This window comes from Geotrypetes seraphini, chromosome 6 (genome assembly GCF_902459505.1).
Source record: "Geotrypetes seraphini chromosome 6, aGeoSer1.1, whole genome shotgun sequence".
Taxonomy (NCBI): domain Eukaryota; kingdom Metazoa; phylum Chordata; class Amphibia; order Gymnophiona; family Dermophiidae; genus Geotrypetes; species Geotrypetes seraphini.
Genome location: NC_047089.1, coordinates 48,153,397 through 48,165,443, shown reverse-complemented (window position 1 = coordinate 48,165,443; position 12,047 = coordinate 48,153,397). Strand labels below are relative to the sequence as shown.

At 43.8% G+C, this 12,047-nt stretch overlaps 1 protein-coding gene across 4 annotated transcripts in view; it reads left to right on the top strand.

Annotated features, from left to right (window-relative positions):
* FLT1 (fms related receptor tyrosine kinase 1) overlaps positions 1-12,047 on the top strand; it is a 284,781-nt gene that overhangs the window by 42,698 nt on the left and 230,036 nt on the right. The window lies entirely within an intron of this gene.

Here is a 12,047-nt window from a genome sequence, read left to right as displayed (position 1 = left end):
TTAAAATAGCTGTTTTGCTGCATTTCTATTGCATATACAAGTTGGGAGGGGTCTTCTCCTTTACCTCTCCCTTCTTTCTGCATCTCCAACTAGGAAACTAATTTCTTCCATCCCAGATGGGATTTTCTGATAGCACAAGAGTATAAGGGTGACACAAGGGACTTATTTCTCTCTTGCTCATGTCTAGGGCTACCACCTGACCCAAGTCAATTCTGATAGGTTGATTCAGTTTTGATTTTTAGTCTGCTACATCTGTGAACTCTACAATTTCAACTTCTCTAGTGAAGGCAAGATTGCAAGAATGCAAGGTGGCAATGTTTAAGTTATGCTATTTGGTATTTAAAACATTATGGATCAGATTCACTAAACTCCTCTACCAATCCAATCCGGGTCCGATCCGTGGCCGGGGGGCTGATTCACGACGTGTCCTCATGCAAATGGGGATGATAGGAATCACGCCCCCAACCGACTGCACGGATCACTGACTAGCGATCCCGACGCATGTGCAGACCATCTGTAGATGGTCTGCGCATGTTTACAGAGCAGTGACCTTTTTTTTAAAAAAAACTTTTTTTTACTTATACTTCGCTAGGCCCATGGTTTTAACCCACTTTAAACCCGTGGGTTAAAACCATGGGCTCGCACTGTGGGGAAGGCAAGGAGAGTCGGGGCAGAAGCAGGGCAGCGAGTCAGGGCAGAAGCAGGGTGGTGAGTTGGGGCAGAAGCAGGGCAGTGAGTTGAGGCAGAAGCAGGGTGGCAATCGTGGCAGAGAGCCAGAAAGTCGGGGCAGAGAGTAGGAGAGTCAGAGCAGAGAGCAGGAGATGGTCCCCAGCAGTCCTTGTTTCTTGATCAGCCAGCCCAGTTGGTGTTCCAGTTTTTTGTTAGTGAATCGCTGCCTGCCTACTTTACATGCCGTTTCCCCTCATTTGCATGCACAGATTGGATTGGATACAAGGTTAGTGAATCGGATCAGAGGAAAATTGGGACACAAAGTGGTCAGGACACGGTCAGTTTCCTTAGTGAATCTAGCCCTATATGGATTGACCCCACATTATACCCCAACAATTTAATTTGCAAGCTATTGATTGGACATTATTATCATGTTTGGAATACTTTAACATTACAAATCCTCAGTTTAAAGATTGTTTACTATTTCCTTTCCTTATCAGTCCGCCTCTTTATGGTCAATCTTGCCAATCCAAATACGATCTATAGTAATTCTTATCATTTTATTTTTATTTTATTGCAATTTTAACAACTCGTATGTTACAAGAGAACTCTTGCTTAAGAAAAGCGGATAGAAACATTACAAGGAAATCTGAAAAATTCCCAACAGCAGGGGTTTAGTTTCAGTGCACATGCTATTGTAATACCTGAATGTGTGAGCAATGGGGACATGAATATATTGAATCGTGTAGGGGCAAGTATAGCACTCTGTGATACTCCACAGGGAAGATTGCATTTCTCAGATTCGTGGTTTTGAATGAGATTTTAGATTCCATGCCAGTCATAGACAGTACCAGTTATGCCTTGAAGGTGATCAAGTAACAGTTCATGATCGACTAGATTGAAAGCGGCTATTAAATCCAGGGATAGAAGTATAACTGTCTCATTCTGAGCCAAGTGGTAACCGACGTAAATGGTGAGGGCTAATAATGCTGTTTCAGTACTTTGGTTGCGTCTGAAACCTGTCTGGTTGGGATGTATTGATTTTAAACTTCGACATTTGGGCACAGAGCTAGTGTAAATGTTTGCACTTAGATTACAAAAGAATGCATACAGATTATGAGATTTTATAATACATGTATGTAAATGTGGAGGGGTGGCCTAGTGGTTAGAGCTGGTGCCTCAGCACCCTGAGGTTGTGAGTTCGATCCCTGTGACCTTGGGTAAGTCACTCAACCCTCCGTTGCCTCAGGAACCACAGCTAGATTTTGAGCCTGCTGAGACAGATAGGGAAAATACTTAAGAGCACCTGATTACTATTCAGTGTATTGTAAATTGCCTTGGGTGAATCTCGTCATGAAAAGGTGGTTAATAAATAATGTACGCCCTGCTCAAACTCTGCCCACATGAATGCCCATCTGCACAGTATGTGCCATTGCATCTTGGTGTGTACTTACAGAATACCACATAGTGAGAACATGTTCATTTACATTCATATGCACAGTATCCACATTTGAGTGTAAATGGCTTGACTTCTGGCATTTACATGCACTCTTGCTGCCTCCTTCTCTCTCCCCTTCAGTCCGTATCTTCCGCCTTCCATTCAGTGTCAGCCACCTCTCTTTTCTCTCCCCACTTTCATACAGCATCTGCCATGCCCCCTTTCTCCTTTCCATCCAGAATCTCCCCTTTCACTTTCCTCTCCCTTCCTCTGCCACCTCTGCCTCTTTCCCACACCATCTGCTCTCTTTCTCTTCCCTCTTTATCTAGTATTTGCCCTCTGTCTTCCCCTTCTATAAAGCATCTACCTCTTCTCTCCCTTTTAATCAGTACCTCCTAGTGTCTCCCCCCTTCCGTACAGCATCAGCTCCCTCTCTCTTTCCATCCAGTGTCTTCCTTTCTCTCACCTCCTCTCCCCCTTTCTTCAAATCTCCCTTCATTCCCCACCTGAAACCCCTGTTGCTGCTGCCTGCTTCTAATTCTTGTGCCCCAGCACTTCCCATCCACCACTCTAGTGATGTGGTGAGTCTGGGGGAGGAGAGTGAGCATGTTTTGTGCCCTTAATTAGTTACAAAATTAACCCTCTCTTTTACTGAGCCGTCGTAGAGGTTTCGATTACGTCCCAGAGTGCTAAATGCTCCAACGCTGCTCCAATACTCATGGAATTCCATGAGCATTGGAGCATTTAGCACCCCGGGCTGCGGTGGTAACCTCTACCACGGCTTACATTATCTGAAGAACTAACCCCTTCCTTTACGAACGCGTAGCGCAGTTTTTAGGGCCGGCAGCAGCGGCAACTGCTCTGACACTCATAGAATTCCTATGAGCCGGCAGCGGCAGTAACTGCTTTGACGCTCCTAGAATTCCTATGAGCCGGCAGCGGCGGTAACTGCTCCGACGCTCCTAGAATTCCTATGAACCGGCAGCGGCGGTAACTGCTCCGACACTTCTAGAATTCCTATGAGCGTCGGAGCAGTAACCGCTTTTGCCGGCGCTAAAACCCGCACTACGCGTTCGTAAAGGAGGGGGGGGGGTAAATGAAATAAAACGTACAAAATCATGATAAAATTATACTAAGTAAACAAATTGAAATAAAAAATAACCGCAAAAATGTTCAGACGACCTGAGCGTGTACTTGTTAATGTGAACAGGATTAAACCTGTTACTCACCAGGGGCTCCTGCTCCCAGTGGTGCCATGTGAAGTTTTTTTAACATGTAATAAAAGGACTCTTTAAAGCTTTTTATCTACTTCCTACTGGTTTCTGGCTCCTTAGGAAGCAAACTGGTGTAAAATGAGTCTTCACGAGTGGCTTTCTATTGTTTCCTGTGGCAGGACATTGTTTCACTTAACTTCCCATATTAGCTCCATGTGGACAGCTGGGTTACCTCTTTCCCAGATTTTAGCATGCTCAATTGGAACAAATTGTTGCTATTTACAAACACAGAAACTGAATTTGGAAGGCTGATATTGTTTATGCAGGAAGCTATCATTTATTGTTGCAGAAATGTAATTTACCTCTGCAATTAAGATGAGATATTTTTTTCAGTAGGGAATGGGCAAAGAGAACACGCTCATACAATTTATGTAATTTAATGCTGCTGCCAAAATACAGAAAAGGCAGTTTTTAAATCCCTTTACCCTTTCTCATTGGCCTGTCTTAATAGTGCCTTCTGTCTATCTAAAAGCCTGTCTAGGTTTTCACAGTAAGCCACTTTTAGGTGGGTTAAATAGAGCCATTCCTCGTGAGGAGGAGAGGGACGAGCTGGTAATGCCCGTCTGTCTTGTCTTCCCTCAGCACCATGAAGGACCTTTAAAGACCTGTTTCTGGAATAGAAAAAAATATTTGCTTAGTGGTAAAAGAATATTGTCAGAGTAATTCTATAACCTTATGTTACTGACCTATCCTTTTTTAAGTAGTTGTATGGTTGTCCCTATGATTGTTGGTGCTCTTAATTTTATATTTTTGGTCTGTGGTAATATTAATTATTTATTCCCCCCTCCCCATTTTACTAAGCCTAGGTAGAGGTTTCTACTACAGCCTGGAGTGTTAAATGCTCCAGGCCACAATAGAAACCTTTACCATGACTTGGTAAAAGAGGGTCATATATATGCATTTAATGGTTTTAGTTTAGCATGTCTTGCATGTTCATGATTTTTTTTAAAAAATGGTTATTAATAGTTCTTGTAGCCCCTGATGCAGTCCCTAGAAGGGGCGAAACATGGCCGTGTTGGGCTCTGTCTATTTTAAGTGTAGTTTCTTAACAAATGTCTGTTGAAAGGATTTTTTAATCTGACCTACTTCTTTTTTTTTTTTTTTTTACCAAAGTATATAAATTCTTACAGTAAACATAAACATGCATTCTCTATTTGCGATTTTACCCAGGAATTATTAACAGGTATTGACTGTTAGCTATTTTTTTTTTTTTAGTGAACATTAAGGGACAATTCAGTAAATGCCGTCCAAAGTTAGGAGCCATTAAGATCTGCGCTGTGTCAATTCTATAAAAGGCCTTGATTCTATAAATGATGCCTAATTTGTAGGCGCTATTGAGTGTAATCATCAATCATCTGCCAGGCACCGTTTATAGAATCATGCCTAGTGGTGCCTAAGCGGTCTTAGGTGCCAGTAGGCATTGAAATCTTAGGCGCACTCCCATTTATAAGAACATAAGAACATAAGCAGTGCCTCCGCTGGGTCAGACCTCAGGTCCATCCTGCCCAGCAGTCCGCTCCCGCGGCGGCCCGAACAGGTCATGGCCTGTCTGAGACACCAGAAGGGGCCCCCTTGCCACCTTGGTTTCCCATTGAGTTTTATCTTCCCATCGAAGTCCTAACCCTCCGGTCTTGCACATGCACGACCTGGTCGGATTTCTATACTTATTACTTGGTTTGCTTTCTATACCTGTGTTACATCCCAGCACCTCTCTCAGTATCCCACGATCCCCCTATCCCTCAGGAATCCGTCCAATCCCTGTTTGAATCCCTGTACCGTACTCTGCCTGATCACTTCCTCCGGTAGCGCATTCCAAGTGTCCACGACCCTTTGGGTGAAGAAAAACTTCCTTGCATTTGTTCTGAACCTATCTCCCTTCAGTTTCTCCGAATGCCCCCTCGTGCCTGTTGACCCCTTCAGCCTGAAGAATCTGTCCTATGCCAGGGTTTTCATGGCCTAAGTGAGTACGCCTAAGTTAGGAGCTTACATCCAAAACAGGTGTCTACATGAAAACCACACACACACTCTGCCCCTAATCATGCCTACTTTCTGGTAGGCACCTTGGACTAGGCGCCTACCTGAAAGTGGTAGGCATCTACTGATCTAGCTGCCTACCGTCTAATTGAGTTTTAGCCAGTTATGAGATGCTAATTGCTTGTTATCATTGCCGATTAAGCTTTTTAAATAATTAATTAGGTGCTTAGATTGGCTAGGCACGCTGACCTAGACACCTGGTCTTCTTTTATAGAATCTGGGCGTCTTTTATAGAATCTGGGCATTGGTGTAACCAAAAGTGTCTCAGTGCTATGACCGCAATGAAAACCTGATTGGTAAGGGTGAAAAGCATTCCAGAAAAGCTACTAGTTGAAAAAAGACTACCTTTTTACAAATTTTTTGTAAAAAAAGAGATTGATTGAAAACTGGAGCCAGCAACAGGGTCAAGATGTGGCTTAAGAGAGGACGTTCAAGGGCGCGCTTCCAAGGTGGGGGAACATGGCCAAAAGATAGAGCAAAGGAGAGGGAGAAAGTGTGGAGCAATGGAAGGCAAGAGCTTGTCTACTAGCCAAGGCGGGCCAAGGGTCTGCTGGAGATGAAGCGAGGTTCAGGGAATGAACCATCTTGGTTAAAGAAGCTACTGTTGGGAAAGTGAAAATACTTAGAATACTGTGTCCAACACTGGTCTCCTTACCTCAAGAAAGACATAACTCTGTTGGAGAAGGTGCAAAGGCGAGCCACGAAACTAGTCAAAGGAATGAAAAATTTGAGCTATGAAGAACGCCTCAGGAAACTGGGACTGTTCACACTAGAGAGGAGAAGACTGAGAGGCAATTTGATAGAGACTTTTAAAATATTAAAAGGATTTGATGAAATAGACCAAGAAGCAGCATTACTAACATTTTCAGATGTGATACGGACAAGAGGTCACAGCCTGAAACTGGGTGGCAGCAGGTTCAGGATAAATGCCAGGAAGTTTTGTTTCTCACAACGAGTGGTGGGTGCTTGGAATTCTCTTCCTGAGGATGTTGTGGCGGAGACTACTTTTCGGGGTTTCAAGCACAAGTTGGATATACACCTTCTTGCAAATCATATTGAGGGATACGGTAATTTCAGATTTTCATAATAGAGAACCTAAATGGGCCGCCGCATGAGCGGATTGCCGGACTTGATGGACCTTGGTCTGATCCGGTGAAGGCATTTCTTATGTTTTTATGTTCTTATGCTCCATAAAGCTGTGTGACAGGGGAAGAGTGGGGGGTGTGAGTCATAATGTGACAGGGTGAAAGGGTGAATGAAGGGAAAGGAGAGAGTTGAGGTTGTACAGAGTCTGATTGCTGAAGAGTGTAAATCTTACTGAGCCAAAAATCAGCCAGAGGGAGCAGCGAGGGGTTGTATGAACATAAGAGCATAAGATTTGCTGCTGCTGGGTCAGACCAGTGGTCCATCATGCCCAGCAGTCCGCTCACGCAGAGGCCCTTAGGTCAAAGACCAGTGCCCTATTTGAGTCTAGCCTTACTTGCGTATGTTCTGTTTTAGTAGGAACTTATCCAACCTCATGTATGGGCTGGAGATGGTTCTTTTAGGTTACAATGGGTGATTAATGCAGACTGAGATATGATGTTTGACTTGCTCACATTTTGCACAGTGTATGTCCTGGTGAAACAAATGATGATGTGCATGAAAATGGCTAAGAGAATCCTGTAAGCAGTGCTTGTGCCATAGCTGCTCGGCCCGGTGCAAATATGTGTGAAGCAAGTGGAACTTCGGGGTAAATCAAGGGGGTTGGAGTACGAAGGGCAGGAGGAGGAAGCGAGGAGCATGACTCATGAGTATCAAGCAGAAGATGAAGTGATGAGTAAAAGATAGGCACCTGTGGGAGGAGAGGGGAGGAAGGAGGGAGAAGGGCAAAATCATGGCGAAGTTGATCTAATGTTAAATTGGAAATGTGGTCGGACAGATGGCAGGGGACTGACTGTGCTTGGGAAGGAGCGGGCATGGTTACAAAAAGTCGATTAAAAGATGATCTGACCAGGGGACTGGGAAAGCAGGGGGTAATGGAAACCACACGGAGAGAGAGGGCAGGGCCGCCATCAGGGCAGTACTACCAGTCCTGCATTCAGGGGCCTGGACGTGACAGGGGGCCCGGGCTCCCCCAGGTCCTAGGCAGTGTTCCCTCTAAGGCAGCGGTCTCAAACACGCGGCCCGCGTGTGGCTCTCCAGGTTTTATGGAGGCATCATTCTCTTCCTTTTGGAGCAGCAGCCGGCTCGTTCCTTCCGCTATCCACTCCAGCATCGGAAGCCTCTATGACGTCACACCATCAGAGAGGCTTCAGGCGCAGGCGCGGATCTCGCAAGGAGCCGCCACCCGCGGCTTTGAACGAATGAGCCGACCAGACACGCTGTTGCTCCAGTGGCGTACCAAGGGGGGGGCGGTCCACTGTTCTCCCTAGAATGCGGCTCGTCTAGAGCAGTGGTGCCCAACCTGCTTCCCTTCCCTTCTCACTGCTGCCATCGGGGATCAGGTCGGCACCGTGTTCTTTGATCTCCCTGCTTCTCTTCCCTGTGAGGCCGACCAACTCTCGCGGCGGCCCGACGTCAATTCTGACGTCGAGAGGACGTTCTGGCTAGCCAATCGCTGCCTGGCTGCCCGGAACGTCCTTTCCGACGTTAGAATTGACGTCGGGCGGTGTGCAGAAGAGAAGCAGGGAGATTTCGGCCTGTTCCCGATTGCGGCAGCGGCAGCAGCCAATTCCGCGGCGGTGGTGGCATGGGGGAGGCAGGAAGGAAGAAAGAAAGAAGGTGTGTGTGTGGTGGGGGGGAGGGGGACAATGAGCCAGAAAAAAAAGCAAAAAATGGGGCACGGAGGAAGGAAGGAAGAAAGAAAGAAGGGGGGGGGGTACCGGGAACCAGAAACAAAGCAAAACAATGGGGCACAGAATCAGAGAAAGACAGACATAGAGAAAGAAAGAAAAAGTTGGGGGAGGGAATGAGGTCTGGAGGAGAGGAAGCATACAGGAGGCTGAAAGAAGGGAAGAAGTATTGGATGCACAGTCAGAAGAATAAAGTGCAACCAGATGAAATTACCAAACAAAGGTAGGAAAATGATTTTATTTTCAATTTTGTGATCAAAATGTGTCTGAATTTATATATGCTGTCTATATTTTGCACTATGGCCCCCTTTTACTAAATCGCAAAAGTGTTTTTTAGTGCAGGGAGCCTATGAGTGTCGAGAGCAGCGCTGGGCATTTAGCGCAGTTCCCTGCGCTAAAAACTGCTATTGTGGTTTAATAAAAAGGATGGGGGGTATATTTGTCTATTTTTGTATGGTTGTTACTGAGGTGACAATGCATAGAGTCATCTGCCTTGACCTCTTTGAAAAAAACCCAGAATAGGAATGATAATTAACATTTTCTCAGCGTTTAGTGTGCTTTATGTTTTTTAATTTTATTTTTGGTAGATCATTTTGACTTGGTCATTTTAAAGTAGCTCGCAAGCCCAAAATGTTTGGGCATCTCTGAGCTAGAGCGTTGAAACTGTGTATTTCTATTTTATCCCCCCTTTTACAAAACTGTGGAGCGTTTTTTAACGCCAGCCGTGGCGGTAGCAGCTCTGATGCTCAGAATTCTATGAGCGTCAGGGCTGTTACCACCGTGGCTAAAATCCACACTACAGTTTTGTAAAAGGGGGAGGGGTTAGTTTGTGATGACATATTCCATATTAGGCGAAGGTGTTTTCTGTGTTCTGTGTGTTTGAAAGACATGGTTTTCTGTTAGGATTGACTATGTAGGATTGATCTGTGCTGGTCTGGCTTGTTTAGTTTTACAATGGGTGTATTGATGTACTGCACACTGCAATATGTAAGATGCTGCCTTTTCCTAGGTACTCATGTGTGACGTGTGGTTTGTTACTAAAAATCATGTTTTTCTTGGTGGTGCCAAAAAAATGATGGGTCCCAGGTGTTACATATGCTAGGTATGCCACTATATGTAAAGATACCAGAAAGCTGGCGAAGCAAAAACTTTAAGTAAATTGTTATTCTTCTAAGTTTTGAGTATTTAACCCTCCCACAATCTCACGGGCACTCGTTTCAAGTTTATTGAGATTTTGATTTAAACGCAATATCAAATATTTTCAATGCGTATAACAAAAATAAATTTGGGGAAATAAATAAAACAATTTGAACAATAAACATACAAACATATCCATAGATGATTAAAATTACATAAGGAGGTTAAGGATAAACTACATTTGTTTAAAAATGCGTCCTCCGCGCCTGCTCATAAATTTGTGGAGTATGTAACTTGTCGCTCATGCATATTTTTTTTTGCACATACCTCATCAATCCTTAGAGGGAACATTGGTCCTAGGCCACCATAGCACAAATTTCTGTATTATGCTTCTGCTGTGCACAACAATAAACACTGCTGTCATATTTTTTTTTGTCCCCTGCCGATTTCCTGATAGCACCCCCCCAGACAAAAGTAGGGGGGAAGGGGTGCGTGGGGGGGCCCAATAGGATTGCTCAGTAAGGGGCCCAGAAATTTCTGATGGCGGCCCTGAGAGAGGGTGAAGTAAACACTAAGTCCAGCGTGCTTCCTGCAGAGTGGGTAGGATAGAAGATATGCTGTATTAAATCTATGACTGAAGCAAGTGAAAAGAAGGAACCAGCCACTGGGGAGGGAGGTAGAATAAGGCCATCCAAGAGTAGAAGTAAAGAGAAAAGAGATGCACATTCTGAAACAAAGGCTGTGAGTTCATCCTGGAGAGGACTGGAGGAGGAGGGTTGTCAGAAAGAAGGAAATGTGAAGGATCGGGGCTTCTGCAAAAGGTAATGGTTTATCGGGAAAGATAGTGACCCTCAAAGAGGAAGAATAAAAATAGGCAACACAGCTGCCACAGCAAGTTGCATGGAGAATGTGAAAAACGTGAACTCCAGTGGGGCAGGAAACAGGAGTGCTGCTGAGTCACTTGGGTGCAACCGTGTTTCAGTGGTGCAGAAATCGAGTGACTGACTGACGAAGAGGTTAGCAATGAGTGGTCCTTTTGTGGTGCTTAGATAAGGCTAACTTCAAAAGCTGTTAGAGCTCAGAGACGAGGTAGGTAGGATGGAGAGAAGTGGTGTAAGGTATCTAAAAATGGGACATGGGCAAAGATGACTTGGCACATGAGACCATAACAGATAACAGAGATCGTGTGAGGAAGGTCCTTAAAGGGAAGAGGAGATGAAGAACCCATAGTGAGAGAGGGACAAAAAAAAGAGCCACGAAGAGTAAATCCAAAGCTAGTGACACGACAGAAAAAAAGGGGTGTCTATTATTGACTGGTAATAAGATTATCTTTTTATGGTACTCTTTGTGATGAGATTTTTGTTGATGGATGTTTGTTAATTGCCTATTTTTATAATGCATCTTGTATGTTTGTATTTTTTTTTTATTATGTATGTAAAGTTGTGATCCCCCTTGTATAAAGGCAGAATATAAATAATGTTTATGTTTATTAAAATTCTTCCTATACTGCTTAAACTACAAGTAAGAACAAAGCGGTTTACACAATGATACAATATAATGGTAAAAGAATTCCATTAAAATAGGACAGATAATTCAAACATACTAGATAAATTCACATGCATAAAATACCAAGGAATTCAGGGGTCCTTTTAGTAAGGCGCACTAACTGATTTAGCATGCGCTAATCGATTTAGCGCATGCTAAAGATTAGCGTGCGCTAAATGCTAAGGCGCCCATAGAATATAATGCCCATAGAATATATAGAATTTAGCATGTGCTAATTTTTAGTGCACCCTAAATCGGTTAGCGTGTTTTTGTAAAAGGATCCCTCAGACCGCAATGTCCAAAGAGAAGGCTAATAATAAACTGTATTCCGGGCACTATGTAGAATAGAGTATAGAGAAGATACACATATAACTTAAAATTATTGCCAATTAATCCCCCCTTTTACTAAACCGCAATAGCGGTTATTAGTGCAAGGAGCCATGCTGAATGTTCTGTGCCGCTCCTGACGCCGCTATTGCAGTTTAGTAAAAGGGGGGTAAGTGCCAATTAACTCCAATTAACACCAATAATTGGTTGTTAGGAGAATTGTAGGCAGATAAGACAAGGGGTCCGTCTAAGAAACTGCCTGCCCGAAACAATTACTGGCACTGCTGGTGCGGGGGTCACTCGAAGCAACGCTGAACTCCTCCTCCGGCGTCCTCGACTCACAGGTGATGTCTCCCAACCAAATTTGAGAATGTGGACTCTAATTTAAGTTGTTTGGATAAGAGAATAGGAGTGGTTAAAACACAAACTAATACACTACAATCTGTCTCAGTGTCTGCAATTAAGGATTCTACAATGTTATTTTCTAAAATGGAAATGTTGGAAAACATGTATAGGGGAAGGAATCTCCGCCTGGTCAATTTCCCAATATCTCATTTATTATCTTCTGAAATATTATTAAGGAAATACTTTAAAAAAATATTGGGATTACCTAATGCGGAAAACTTCCCACTAAGTAATTGTTATTATATACCTCAAAAAAAACAACAAACTGACCAGGTATTGGACCAACTAATAACAGACGAAGTTAATCTTACAGAGTTTTTGGAAGATACTCAGGATGTTATTCAGACTAGGTCCACAATGGTAATAATATGTATGTCTGAGACA